This window comes from Palaemon carinicauda, chromosome 27 (assembly GCF_036898095.1).
Source record: "Palaemon carinicauda isolate YSFRI2023 chromosome 27, ASM3689809v2, whole genome shotgun sequence".
In the NCBI taxonomy this organism is placed as follows: domain Eukaryota; kingdom Metazoa; phylum Arthropoda; class Malacostraca; order Decapoda; family Palaemonidae; genus Palaemon; species Palaemon carinicauda.
In genome coordinates, this window is record NC_090751.1 from 70,058,144 (window position 1) to 70,071,097 (window position 12,954).

Below are 12,954 nucleotides of genomic sequence, written 5' to 3' on the forward strand. Positions count from 1 at the left end.
AGTTCGGCTTGTGTGTGGCGACAGTGCTGATGTCGCAATATATATAAATATATATTTTGAGTTGGTGTGCGGTTTAGATTTAAGTTTGTTAGGGTTTTTTGCGTTTATTTGGATGGGGTTTATGGTATATATAGTGTAAAGTTTTTGATGCTGGTGATTCTAGTTTAAAGTGTTAAGTTTTGATTAGTTTAAAGTTTTTTTTGTGGATGGTTTGGTTTGATTTATTATAGTTTGTAAGAAATATATAGTTTTAAGGTCATGTATTTGTTTATTTTGTTCTTTTGTCTAAGAGTCTGGTTTTAGATAACGTCAGGGGAAAGTTTGTGTTGAGGAGACATTGGTCTGTTTAGAGTGATTCAAGGGTGTGGGGGTTGTTTTGCAACATCCCGCCACATCGTAGATGGAATGCAGACAGTCTCTCTCTCTCTCTCTCTCTCTCTCTCTCTCTCTCTCACACACACACACACAATCAAATATAGCAATCAACACCTTTTCACTAGCACAATTATAAATGAAGAGGCAGGCAGACAAACACTCTCTCTCTCTCTCTCTCTCTCTCTCTCTCTCTGGGTAACTTTCCCAATGAAATTAAAACTTCTTCTTCCGCCCAATGAAATAAAAGAATTTAATTAAGACCGAAAACTAAATATGCACAAAACTCACTCGATTGAAATGCGTCAGGAATTCCCCCCCCCCCCCAAATAATTCAGACATTACCACCAAATGGAGCCGTAATCCTTACGGGTGGACCCCCTCTTCCCCTAGCCCCATGACTAGAATACCCCCATCCTCCGCCCTTGGAGGTCTTTGATCGTTAAATTTGTCACCGCTGATTACATATCGACGGGATTAAGTCGATGTCGGAGTCAACAATAAAAGGGAGGTGGGGAACGGCTTGTTCGACGAACCCAGAACCTGTGGAGAGAGAGAGAGAGAGAGAGAGAGAGAGAGAGAGAGAGAGAAGAGAGAGAGATCACAATCCTCCTTTCATTCAGTTTTGTGGGGCAAAAAATCGTATGTTTTAAAGGCTTTAGGAATGAGGTTGCAACCTCCACCTCCTCCTTATTAACCCTTTCAGATGCTGGAACACATTTACAGCTGGGTTGAATAGTGGGTGATAGATCCGAAGCAATCCACGGTCCAGACAATCGCGAGCCGTCTGCCAACCGTCGCTGCCAGTTGGGCATTTGCAGATGAAACGAGTTCAGGAACATTCGACCCTTGGTTCTAACATATCTCATCAGTAGCATGTCTAATGCCCCAACAGAAAGAGAGCCACTTATCCCTAGCCTTACAAAGAGCCCAAGTCCCCTCTCCACCCCAGCTAAGACCAGGGAGGGCCAGACAATTGGTGCTGATGATTTGGTAGCTAAATCTATAAGCTCCAACCAACCCCCATCACTCCCAAGAGCCTTTTCGAGAGAGAGAGAGAGAGAGAGAGAGAGAGAGAGAGAGAGAGAGAGGAGAGAGAGTCCCCAGTGGCTGAGAGGATGATCTCCCAAACGTGTCAAAACGAGTCCTTCTGGACTACCTGGTAATCCTCCTCCTCCTCCTCCCCTCTCTCTCTCTCTCTCTCTCTCTCTCTCTCTCTCTCTCATATCAATGGTCTCAGCTGGTTCCTTGGTCCCGGGTACGATCCAAACGTAATGTGGACATTTGTGGAGGGCATACCTTCGCTTATAATATATCACGTTGTATATCATAAAATAGGCCATTGAATTATACACACTTAGGCATTAGATTCATGCAGATCGGATGAAAAATGTCCACGATCTAGCCAAAATAATTTTTTTTTTACCTTTTCGTGACCTTGACCTTTAACCCAATATCTAATCATATTGTCCCAGGATCATGGCTAATCCTCCCACCACATTCCATGAGATTCGGTCAAATATTCTTCAAGTTAAGCGAATCGCAAACAAACAAATAAATATACAAACATATCAAAACATAACCATCGCAACAAAGCTGGCGAAGGTAAAAAAAAAAAAAAAAAAAGTTATTTCAAGAGAACAGAATTTATCAACGTTCGGAAAGCGTCACCTGTCATTCTGCCAAAAGGCGCGACTGTCAATCAGTTACTGTCTTTTTTTACCTGTCAATCACTGTCTCTTCGAGACCATTCAGGCAAAATTCGCCCTGTCTAGTTTTCCTCTGACGGGGACAATTTTTTTTCAGGAAATATACCTTTTGTGTCAATCTCTCTACTGTAGTTGCCTGAAATTATACTTGCAACTTGTTACAACTTAAACACACACACTCACACACACACACACACACACACACATATATATATATATATATATATATATATATATATATATATATAAGCATTTGGTAAACAAAACGAGGTTATGAAAAGTAAAATGTCACTTTCTCTTAAAAGAAAAGTATTTAATGAGATGGTCTTAACAGTATTAATTTATGCACCAGAAATTTGGAGCCTTAGAATATTAGCTAGTCACAACTCAAAGAGCTATGGAAAGAATAATGATTGGAATAACACAAAGAGACAGAAAAAGAGCAAAATGGATAAGAGAGCAAACTAAAGTAGAGAATATTCTAACAACATGTAAGAAAAAGAAATAGATATGGGAAGGGCATATGATGAAAATGACATTAGGAATAATAGAATGGGTCCCTAGACATTGCAACAACGGAGGGGAAGGAAGAGAAGACGATGGATTGACAAACTAAGGAAGTATGCGAGCGTGGACTGGGGCAGAATGACCATAAACTGACGCAAGTGGAAGGACATGTCTGAGGCCTTTGCTCTGCAGTGGACTAGTATTGGATAACGATGATACTTTTATAATCATTTAGGATAATATTATTAAAGTACAGCTGGACACAAGAGTTCCCAGTACACCTCGTTCCCAAAAGGTGCACGAGTAACCAAACAGATAGCGTAGGGAGAAATGGCAGAGATGGTGGATGGGGCTACACACAGCAACTCATCGCGCAGTAAGGGAGTGGCTGGGTGCACTTCATTAAAGCGAGGTGTACCAGAATACCCGTGTCCAAATGTACCTGTTAACTAGTCAACAGTGGTTTGTCGCTGCCCAGACCGTGAATCCAAAATAAAGAAAATTTCAATCAATATAAACAGCTCAAGCCATTATGTATCTGGCAGTCACTCCAATGAGGTGTGTCGCAGCTAGAGAAGAGTACAGGGCTAAAAGTATTCGTTCCCCGGGTCATAACACAAAATGGTTATGGTGGCCTACTGGATACGTCCCTGCCTGATGATTTGCAGGACTGAGGTTCGAGTCCCTCTCAAGCTCGATAGTTTCTTGTAGTGTCTGCAACTTCACCATTCTTATAAGCTAGGGATGGGGGTTTGAGGGAGCCTATAGGTCTACCTTCTGAATCATCAGCAACCATTGCCTGGCCCTCCCTGGTCATACTATATTGTCAGTCTGTAGGGCAGGCAGTTTTGGGGAACCTATATGTCTACCTTTTGAGTTATCAGCAGCCATTCCCTAGCCCTCCCTGGTCCAACCTTGAAGAAGGGGCTTAGGCGCTGATCACATGTATACTCGTATATCGTCAGCCTCCATGGCATTGTTCTGCTTGATAGGACATTGCCACTGGCCCTTGCCTCTGCCATTCATGAGCGGCCTTCAAACTTTTAAAACCAACTAAAATCTAAGAAAAAAGTAGGAAGTGTTTTTATGCAGTCAGTGCAGTCTCTAGGGCATTGTCACTGTCCCTTGCCTCTGCCATTCATGAGCGGCCTTTAAACATTTATAAAAAATACAATTTATGAAAAAATAGTATTTTATCTGTTCCTAGAAAATGAGCAACTTACCCCCCAAGTTATCCCCCAACCAGCCACAAAAAAGGGGGAGGCCTCTGCCATTCTAAAGACGCCTTCAAACCTTTATGAAAAATACAATTTATGAAAAAGTAGTAGTTTATCTGTTCAAAGAAAATGAGCAACTTACCCCCAAGTTACCCACCAAAGCCCCAAAGGGGAGAGGCCTCTGCCATTCATAAGACGCCTTTAAACCTTTATAAAATATACAATTTATGAAAAATTAGTATTTTATCTGTCCAGAGAAAATGAGCAACTTACACCCAAGTTATCCCCCAACCAGCCACAAAAAGGGGGAGGCCTCTGCCATTCAAAAGACGCCTTCAAACCATCATAAAAAATATAATTATGAAAAAGTAGTATTTTATCTGTTCAAAGAAAATTAGCAACTTATCCCCCAAAGTTACCCCTCCACAAGCCCCCAAAGGCGGGGGGGGGGGGGCAATGATGATTCAGCAGAACTGGTTTGTCTCCCCTCACTCAGTGGCAGGGCTTTTCAGTGTGCAGTTAACGATAGAAATCTTACGATAAATTATCGAATCACAATTTTAGGGTATGATCTGATAAAATTTTTAATCATGGTGTACAGACATGGCAGTTTCTAAACTATACAGCCTATACAATAGGCTACCTATCAATTCGTTAATTTCGTGGTGAATAAGACCAATAACTTCTTTTAGGTATCTTAAAAATTGAAGGAGTTCTAGGTTCAGAGTAATATGTCAAGCCTAGATTACACAGTTTCCCACCTAACCTAAATGCTCAAGTATTAAGTAACTAGGGTTCATCTATACCATCCAGTAAAGGTTAAAGTTCTTTAGGCCTCAGTGTCGGCTAAAGGCACAAGTGAATTTCAAGTGTTGTTGATCGAGGTAGATTTTCAGGAACAGTATGATCTCACTTTTACCTTCCTTCAGATCCAAATGTTTTTTAGCCCAAGTCTTCCGCAATTCTCTCACATCCCTTCACACTAGGACTGGATGAAGACAGTTTAGTAGAAATAGTTTTTATTTGTCCAGTGAGAGGTTTATAATTGGATTTAGATAAACCAAGGTAATAGAGGTAGTTTGTGGGTTGAGTGTCCACAACTGCATGCTAACCAGAAATGTTTTGAGACGGTTAAAATTTGATTACAAATCTGCACAAGGAATTAGATGAAAAAAATCATCGATGCTTTAGAATGAAGGTGCATGATATCAGGAGTGAAGCCACTTTCCTGATTTTTGTAAAATATTTTTAGGAAAATTTCTATCAACAGCTCAAGGGCATACCAAGTACATTAGGAGTCAATCCACAGTACAGTACTGTATTTCTAACTACTTTAGTAAACAATCTGGAATCCTGTAAGTTAAATAGTCTCAAAATAAGCTAGACAAGTAGTCTAGACCAGGTTTGTAACCTTCACCTCGTTGAATTTATTGTACTAAAATCTATCCCTCTTTTCTTTCAACTATGACCCATCTCAAACAGTGTGGGAGTCAGCATTATGAACATCAGGGAAGATCATAGGTATAATTAGAATTTTATTAACTAATTTTCTTATGTCGATACTCACCTGATGTTCATATACATGCCCATCTTCTTCTCTGCTGATTCATAATATCAATTTCAAAAACCGAAAGCTATATTTACCCAGGCGACAACCTGACTTCTTGCCACATACTGTATTGTTCCCTTATTACTGGAATGTGTTGTTTGAAGCTTAAGAAAATGGGAAAATTAAAGTCTATAAAAACATTTTACGGTTAAGGTTAAATGTCAATTAAACCTGGCTTGTGGAGTAGCAGCAATACAAATATCAGGGGAATATAGAAATAAGAAGTTTTATTATAAGAATTCTAATTTTGTCTGAATGGTTAAATCTGATAAGAAATTCATATGCAAATGAATGACTGACTAAAATTCAAGTTCATTTCACTGAAGCTTTACAGTTTGTCCTCTCACCATGTTAACTTCCACATATAAAGACCAATTTGAATAGAAAGATATATATTTAGTAATTTTCTATTTAAAAAAATATATTGTGCAAGGTCAAAACTTGAGACAAACTCGAATTTTTAATTTTAAGTGGGTGTATTGCATAGGTGATTCTTAAAATCTGGTAATCGTCAGAAACACAGATGGAGTATCTTTAATATTTCCTTACAGGTACTACTTCAATAGTTTGTGCCTCCTGCAGAAAAAAAAAAAAAAACTGCAGATGATAAAAATATTATAACACTATTTAAAGGATGAAATTTAAGACCTCTCCAATCTTTCCAAAGCACTTTTAGATTCTAAAACAACATTCTTTTCAAAGATTAAAAGAAAAAAAAAGGTTCAAAGCCTGGACTTGAAGCTTTGAGTTCTGCACCATTATAAAAATCTGTGTTTCTTGGACAAATTTATGGCTTCTCATTCAGTTCTTTAGACACGTTTAAGCTGTCACATCAAGGTTTTTAGTCACTTTTATCACCATCCCCATTTCATTTAATAACTGTATGTGAGCCACAACATATTCCAGCATCAAGGTCACCTTGCCTTCAGATTTTCAATTTCTGTAATGGTTTGCTTTCGTATTTGCCCTTACAGTTGGGATTTGAGGCAAACTGCATCCAACATTGAAAAGAAAAATACTTGCTAAATCCACGTACATTCCAATATCTATATTGTATTAAGTTTAAAATTTTTGTGGAATGAAAACTTAAATGTTGGACCAAGGGGAACTCCAAGACAATTATTTTGAAAGTATTTTGAGAGTACATTAAATTTTTTTTTTACGAAAAAAAATTGAATAATTGAAATATAGAAACACAATTCCCTTAAAATAAGGATGTCTTAATTGATACTGGAATAGCTATCGAGTTGTTAACAAAGTAGTTGGTTAATATCAGGCAACCTGAGGGCAAAGCCCCTGCTCACCCACCTGCCAGAATAAATACTTTTGTCATTAAACCTTGGACTAAAAGAGGTGCCTGAGGTAAGGCATCTAATTTAAAGGAATCAGGTTCGTATAGCTAAGATAAATACAAATTAATTTTCAAATTATTTCTGTCTACTCATATAATGTAAAAATTAAAAATTTTAAGTAATTTTTATTTTTCCTAACATACTTACCGAGAATTACTTCCTCGGAGGGTCCTTGACCTCTCTCAATCTCGACCAAGATTTCCTGCGCTACCCCCCCTATCTCGCTCCCGATAGTTCCTACCCCCGCCGCCAGGATAATTCCTGCGGCCCGGATTAGGGCAGGTCACTGCTTTTCCCGGGTCAGGATCTCATTAAGTCGTCCGTTTAGCCCGACCCGGCAATGGAAGAATGGCACTCGGGGACGGAAGGGAGGGCCATTACCCGGAAGTAATTCTCGGTAAGTATGTTAGGAAAAATAAAAATTACTTAAAATTTTTAATTTGTTCCAACACGAATACTTACCTCGAATTACTTCCTCGGAGACTTACACTTTAGGAGGCGGGAGAGCCATTCTGCCACTTGGTTAGGCACATGGTGCCTGGAGGGCTACGTAATGCGGGGGTACAGAGAGCGGATAGGGGGTAGCAGTGGAAACCTTACGCTTATAATTTAAGGCTTACCTCTTGACATCTTCTCTACTGAGTCTTCTCCTGAAGAAGTAGGGATGAGTCTATTCACTTGTTGGGGACGTCTTCCAGCCTGCCACTACACAGCTTGGAGGGCGGCGATGACTGTCCCAATGGAGAATCCATCCAAAGACTTTCTTGAGTAGTCTTTGAGGTAGTGGGCCGTGAAGGTCGACTGGTGTGACTAAGTGCCGGCCTGCAGGATCTGGCCCACTGCCATATTTCTCTCAAAGGCCAAGGAAGTGCTCAGGCCTCTGATGTCATGGGGACGGGGAGTGCCTGGTACTGCCACCTTGTCTTCTTCATAAGACCTAGTGATGACTTGTCTCAGCCAGAAGGAAATAGTGTTCTTGGACACTTGCTTCTTATTAACGCCTGAAAAGACGAAGAGGTTCTTGGCACCCGGACGGAGATGGGCCGTCCTTTCCAGGTATTTCCTGATCGTCCTGACCGGGCATAACTTCAGGTCGTCCGTATTGCCTGTCTTGGGGATGGCCGGAATTGAGAAACCTTCAAACCTCGGGTCCCAGACTGCTGGGTTCTGAGTCTTTGCTACAAAGGAGGGTACGAACTTGAAAGATACCTCCTTCCACCCTTTGGAGTGTGCCACGTCGTAGGAGAGACCGTGGATCTCACCTACCCTCTTAGCCGAAGCTAAGGCTAGCAAGAAGACTGTCTTGAGGGTGAGATCTTTGTCCCCGATATCTCTGAGTGGTTCAAAGGGCGGACGACACAACATTTTCAGGACCTTGTCCAGGTCCCATCTGGGCACTCTCCTGGCTTGGGGAGGACAGGATTGTTCGAAACTTCTAATCAGCATCCCTATGTGTCTTGAGGTCCCCAGGTCGATGCCTTTCAGGAGAAAGACTTGGCCTAAGGCTGCTCGTACTCCTTTAATAGCCGGGATTGACATTCCTATTTTATCCCTAAGGTACACTAGAAAATCAGCTATGTCAGGGACCGAGGCTTTAAAAGGTCTTATTTGTTTTGTCGCGCACCATTTCGTAAAGGCGGCCCACTTCGCCTGGTAGACTACGGTAGAGGATTTTCTTAGGTATAGGGACATCCTCTTGGCTGTGGAGGAGGAGTACCCCTCCTCCTTCAGGAGTCGCTCGATAGTCTCCAGGCGTGAAGGCGAAGAGAGAGAGGGTTGTCGTGGAACCTGAGGAAGTGCGGTTGACTCAGTAGATCTGACCTGGGGGGCAGAGGCCATGGCGGATGGCTTGCCAGGTCTTTCAGATCCGCGAACCACTCTCTCTCCGGCCACCAGGGCGCTACCAAAGTCATCTTTAGGTTTTGGGAGGTTCTTACTCTGTTGAGCACTTGCCTTAGCAGCGTGAAGGGGGGAAAGGCATAAACGTCCAGGTTGTCCCACCTGTGCTGGAAGGCGTCTTCTAGGGCTGCTCCTTCGTCTGGTACCGGGGAGCAATAAACTGGTAACTTGGCGTTGAGCTTTGTTGCGAATAGGTCTATCACCGGGGAGCCCCAGCGTTGAAGGATGAGTCTGGCCACCGCTGGTTGTAGGGACCATTCTGTCCCTACTATCTGACCTATCCTGCTGAGGCCGTCGGCTAGCACGTTCCTTTTCCCGGGGATGAACCTTGCTAGCAGTGTTACCTGGTGTTCGTCCGCCCAGTGCAAGATGTTTACGGTGAGGTCGCACAGTTCCTTCGACTTCATGCCCCCTTGTTTCTTGATGTAGGCTACCACCGTGGCGTTGTCGCACATTAGGGCCACGGTGTTTCCCTTCAACCGACTTGCAAAGTGCAGACATGCCTTTTGTACTGCTTTTAGCTCTAGGACGTTGATGAGGAGATGCTTTTCGGTCTCTGACCAGGTCCCGCTTGCTGTTTCCTCCCGCAGGTGGGCTCCCCACCCTAGGCTGGAGGCGTCCGTGAACAGGAGAAACTCGGGGGGACAGGACCCGAGGGGCATCCCCTTGAGGGAGTTCGACTGGCATCGCCACCAATTCAAGGCTGCTTTCGTGTCCGGGAGGACTGGGATCGATGTTTTCTGAGAGCCTGTCTGGGACCATAGAGCCTTGAGGTTCCATTGTACGGGTCTGAGCCATATCTTCCCTTGGGGGACTAGCTTCTCTAATGAGACCAGATGGCCTATCAGCCTCTGCCAGTCTTTCGCTTTCCTGGGAAGCCCCGACAGGAACGGCTGAATGATCTTGACGAGGTTCTGTATCCTGTCTTCCGAGGGGAAGGCCTTCCCCTGCACGGTGTCCAACGTCATCCCCAAGTACCCCATTTTGTTGGATGGAGTTAGGTTCGATTTCTCCAGGTTGATAATGATTCCCAGACTCCTGCAGAAACGGAGGAGGTCCTTTCCTTGCTCTTCCAAGAGGGCCTTTGAACTGGAAAGGAGCAACCAGTCGTCCAGGTACCTGATGAGGCGGATACCTCGTTCGTGAGCCCATACTGAGACTGTCGCGAAGACCCTCGTGAACACCTGAGGGGCCGTCGACAGTCCGAAGCAGAGGGTCCGGAACTGCAGGATCTGGGAGCCCCATTTTACCCGGAGGAACTTCCGACTCGACGGGTGGACCGGAATTTGGAAGTACGCGTCCTTGAGGTCGACCGTCATCATAAAATCTTTCTCCCTCAAGGACATCAGGACGGATTTTGGGGTGTCCATCTTGAAGTCCGTCTTCTTGACGAACTTGTTGAGGGCCGACAGGTCTATCACCGGTCTCCACCCCCCCGTTGCTTTCTCCACCAGGAACAGGCGGCTGTAGAAGCCTGGCCCTGGGAGAAGGACTTCTTCCATGGCTCCCTTTTCCAACATGGAGGAAACTTCTTTTTGCAGGGAAGTCCTTTTCAACGGGTCCCTGGGAGCTAACCATTCTGTTTGGGTGGCTGGAATAAGAGGGGGTGAGTCCGCTATGAAGGGGATCCTGTAGCCTTCTTTCAGGACGGACACCGTCCAAGCATCCGCCCCATACGTTTTCCATGCTTGCCAATAGGGTCTGAGGCATCCCCCAACCCGAGGCTTGGGCGGGAGTAGGGGGCCTCTCCCTCTACCTTCTCCTAGAGGGGCGGCCTGATCTGCCCCTCTTCGAGGCGGAGTAACCCGACCTGAAGGAACTGGCAGAAGCTGTAGCTCCCCTGCGGGAGGGCTGAGGAGTTGATGTCCAGGAAGAGGCGGGGGCGTCCCTCCTCGAAGAGCTGGGGACAGCCTGAGGGGTCACGGCACTATCCGAGACTGACCTCCTATAAGGAGGCCTCCTGGAGGATGTTTGCTTGGGGACGTTGGTTTCTCTCCTCTTGGACACCTTCTCCATCAGCACTTCTAATTCCTTCAACGGAAACAGGGACTCGCCTCCTAGGGGTAGGGTGCGAATCACTCGCGCCTGTCTGTCCGGGATTTTCCTTGACACTTTGGAAAGCACTGTGTCCCGCTTTCGGAGGACCCAGTTGGCCGTCAAGGAGAGTGCCTGATACGCCATAAATTTGAGGGCTTTCCCCCCGGAGGTGAGAAGGTCTGACAGGAGACCTTGTTGTTCCGGGTCGTCGGGGTCTGTGGAGGCCTGTACATTAACTAACGTGGAGGCCCACCAGTCCAGCCATGAAGAGACGTTAATCATGTCCCTCGACTTCTCCTCCATCATGCCTGCTTCAGAGGCCGAGAAGGACACAGGGGCTGAGCTGGCCCTTTCGTCCGAGCCGCCTTGTCCTAGGATATCCACGGCTGAGTCCACTCTACAGGGGCCTGGGCGTCGCCCTTCCGGGATATAAACTTTGGCCTGTAGTTTAAGACCCTGGAGGAGTTTGGAGGCACTCTGGGACTTGGGGGCCTCCGCAGTGCTGGCCACCAAGTTGTCGATGTACTCCTGTCCCAGTACTAGGTCTGGGGCGAGAGGCAGGGCCAGAGAGGACTTCGGAAGGACGTCCCGGTGCGTATATCTCAAGAGGCTCGACCTCCAGGTATTCACCTTCGTCGCCGCGGGTTCCGGAATCCCATGGATCCTTCTGACGAGGCCTACCACTCTTCTGTAAGCGGAGTCCTCCGACGGGGAAACCTCGCCTCCGTCGACCGAGGCATCGGCTTGGCTGAGGGGAGCAGTGCTTGGGTGGTAAACTGGCCGCTCCCTACTAGGTCCCAGGGAGGCCGTCCCGCAACCGTAGGGCGCACCGTACACGGTTGGGTCTCGCCGTGGGGCGGGGTGCCACCGACTCCGGGAGGCCTTTCGACTGGCCCAAGGCTCTGGACGCGGAGGACACGGTCCCGGTGGGAAGACCCGACCCCGGCAACCGGTCCTTCCTGCTCGACGTCCGACCCAGCTGGGCTGGTTCGGTCGGGCTGTCTTCTCGGAAGCGCGCTTCCTCCCGCCGGGCGGGGTGAACCAAAGGCCTCGAGGACCTGTGCCTGAGAGTGAGGTCCTTCTTGCGTGGCCGGTCGAGCGGTTCCATGTTGTATGTAGGCAGTGACAACTTGGAGGCTCGATCACTGGACCGAGAGTCTGGAGAGAGAGCGGTGCTTCCTGGACTCTCCTGGGGGGACGTAGAACCATTCGCCGCCGCCGGGAGAGACCTCCCTCTTGTACTTACGGGAGTGAGAGCGTGGGCGCTTCCTACTGTGCCGCGACCTCGACCTGGAGCGGGAACGATCACTATCGGTCCGCTCTCTCTTACGGTGCCGTTTCTCCCTGCGTTCTCCCCCGGAGGATGAGTCTGCTTCGGAAGAGTCCGAGGGTGCCACGTTCCTCACGTAACGACTGCTCGAGTGATGCGCAGGGGAGGCCCTTCGCCGTTGACCGTCCGAGACAGGGTGCTGGAGAAAGTCCTCGGGAACTGCTGGGGATACCGAGGGTACCGAGTCCACTCTGTCCCTGCTAGAAGGCCATGGACCCAGGGATACGTCCATCCTTAGCGGTGACCTCCCTGGAGTCTTCGGTAACTTCCACCCGAAGGCGTCGCTACTCGGGCGATGAATTCTCGCGTGGTTCTCTTCTGGCGGGGGGGAACCCGACGCACCGGCCCACGAGGGCGGGGGGGAGTCTGAGATCGCCACACTGCCCCATACCGGGTCTTCTGAGGAAGCGTGAACCCCTGCCACGTGGCCCGATTCGCCCGAAACACTCGCGGCCCTTCCGTTCACTCCCGAGGGGCCAGCCCTTGGTTCCTCCCTCACACTGGGTTCACCTGGGAGAACACTATGGCTAACAATCACACTGGGGGCTTGTTGGCCACTCCTCTGCGAAGGAGACGGAGAGGCCGAGGCTTTGTCGGACCGATCACTGACCGACTGTAAGGAGGACACGCCACTCACTTTCTTGGGGGAACGCTTAGACGACTTCTTTTTCTTTGTACTATACCGTACCCACTGAATGCCGTCCCAACTCACGCACTCGGGACACGTGTCCGAGGAGGAACAAACTTTACCCCTGCACGTGGAACAAAGGGAATGCGGGTCCACTTCTGGTTTAGAGAGGAAAGCCCCACACGACTTTCCTGCTCTAGGACCAGGACAACGACGTACGTTCTCCATCGTTCGCACACGAAGGTCAACACTAACGAGTTACAGAAACCCTGGATAACTCAAGGGGAACGGACT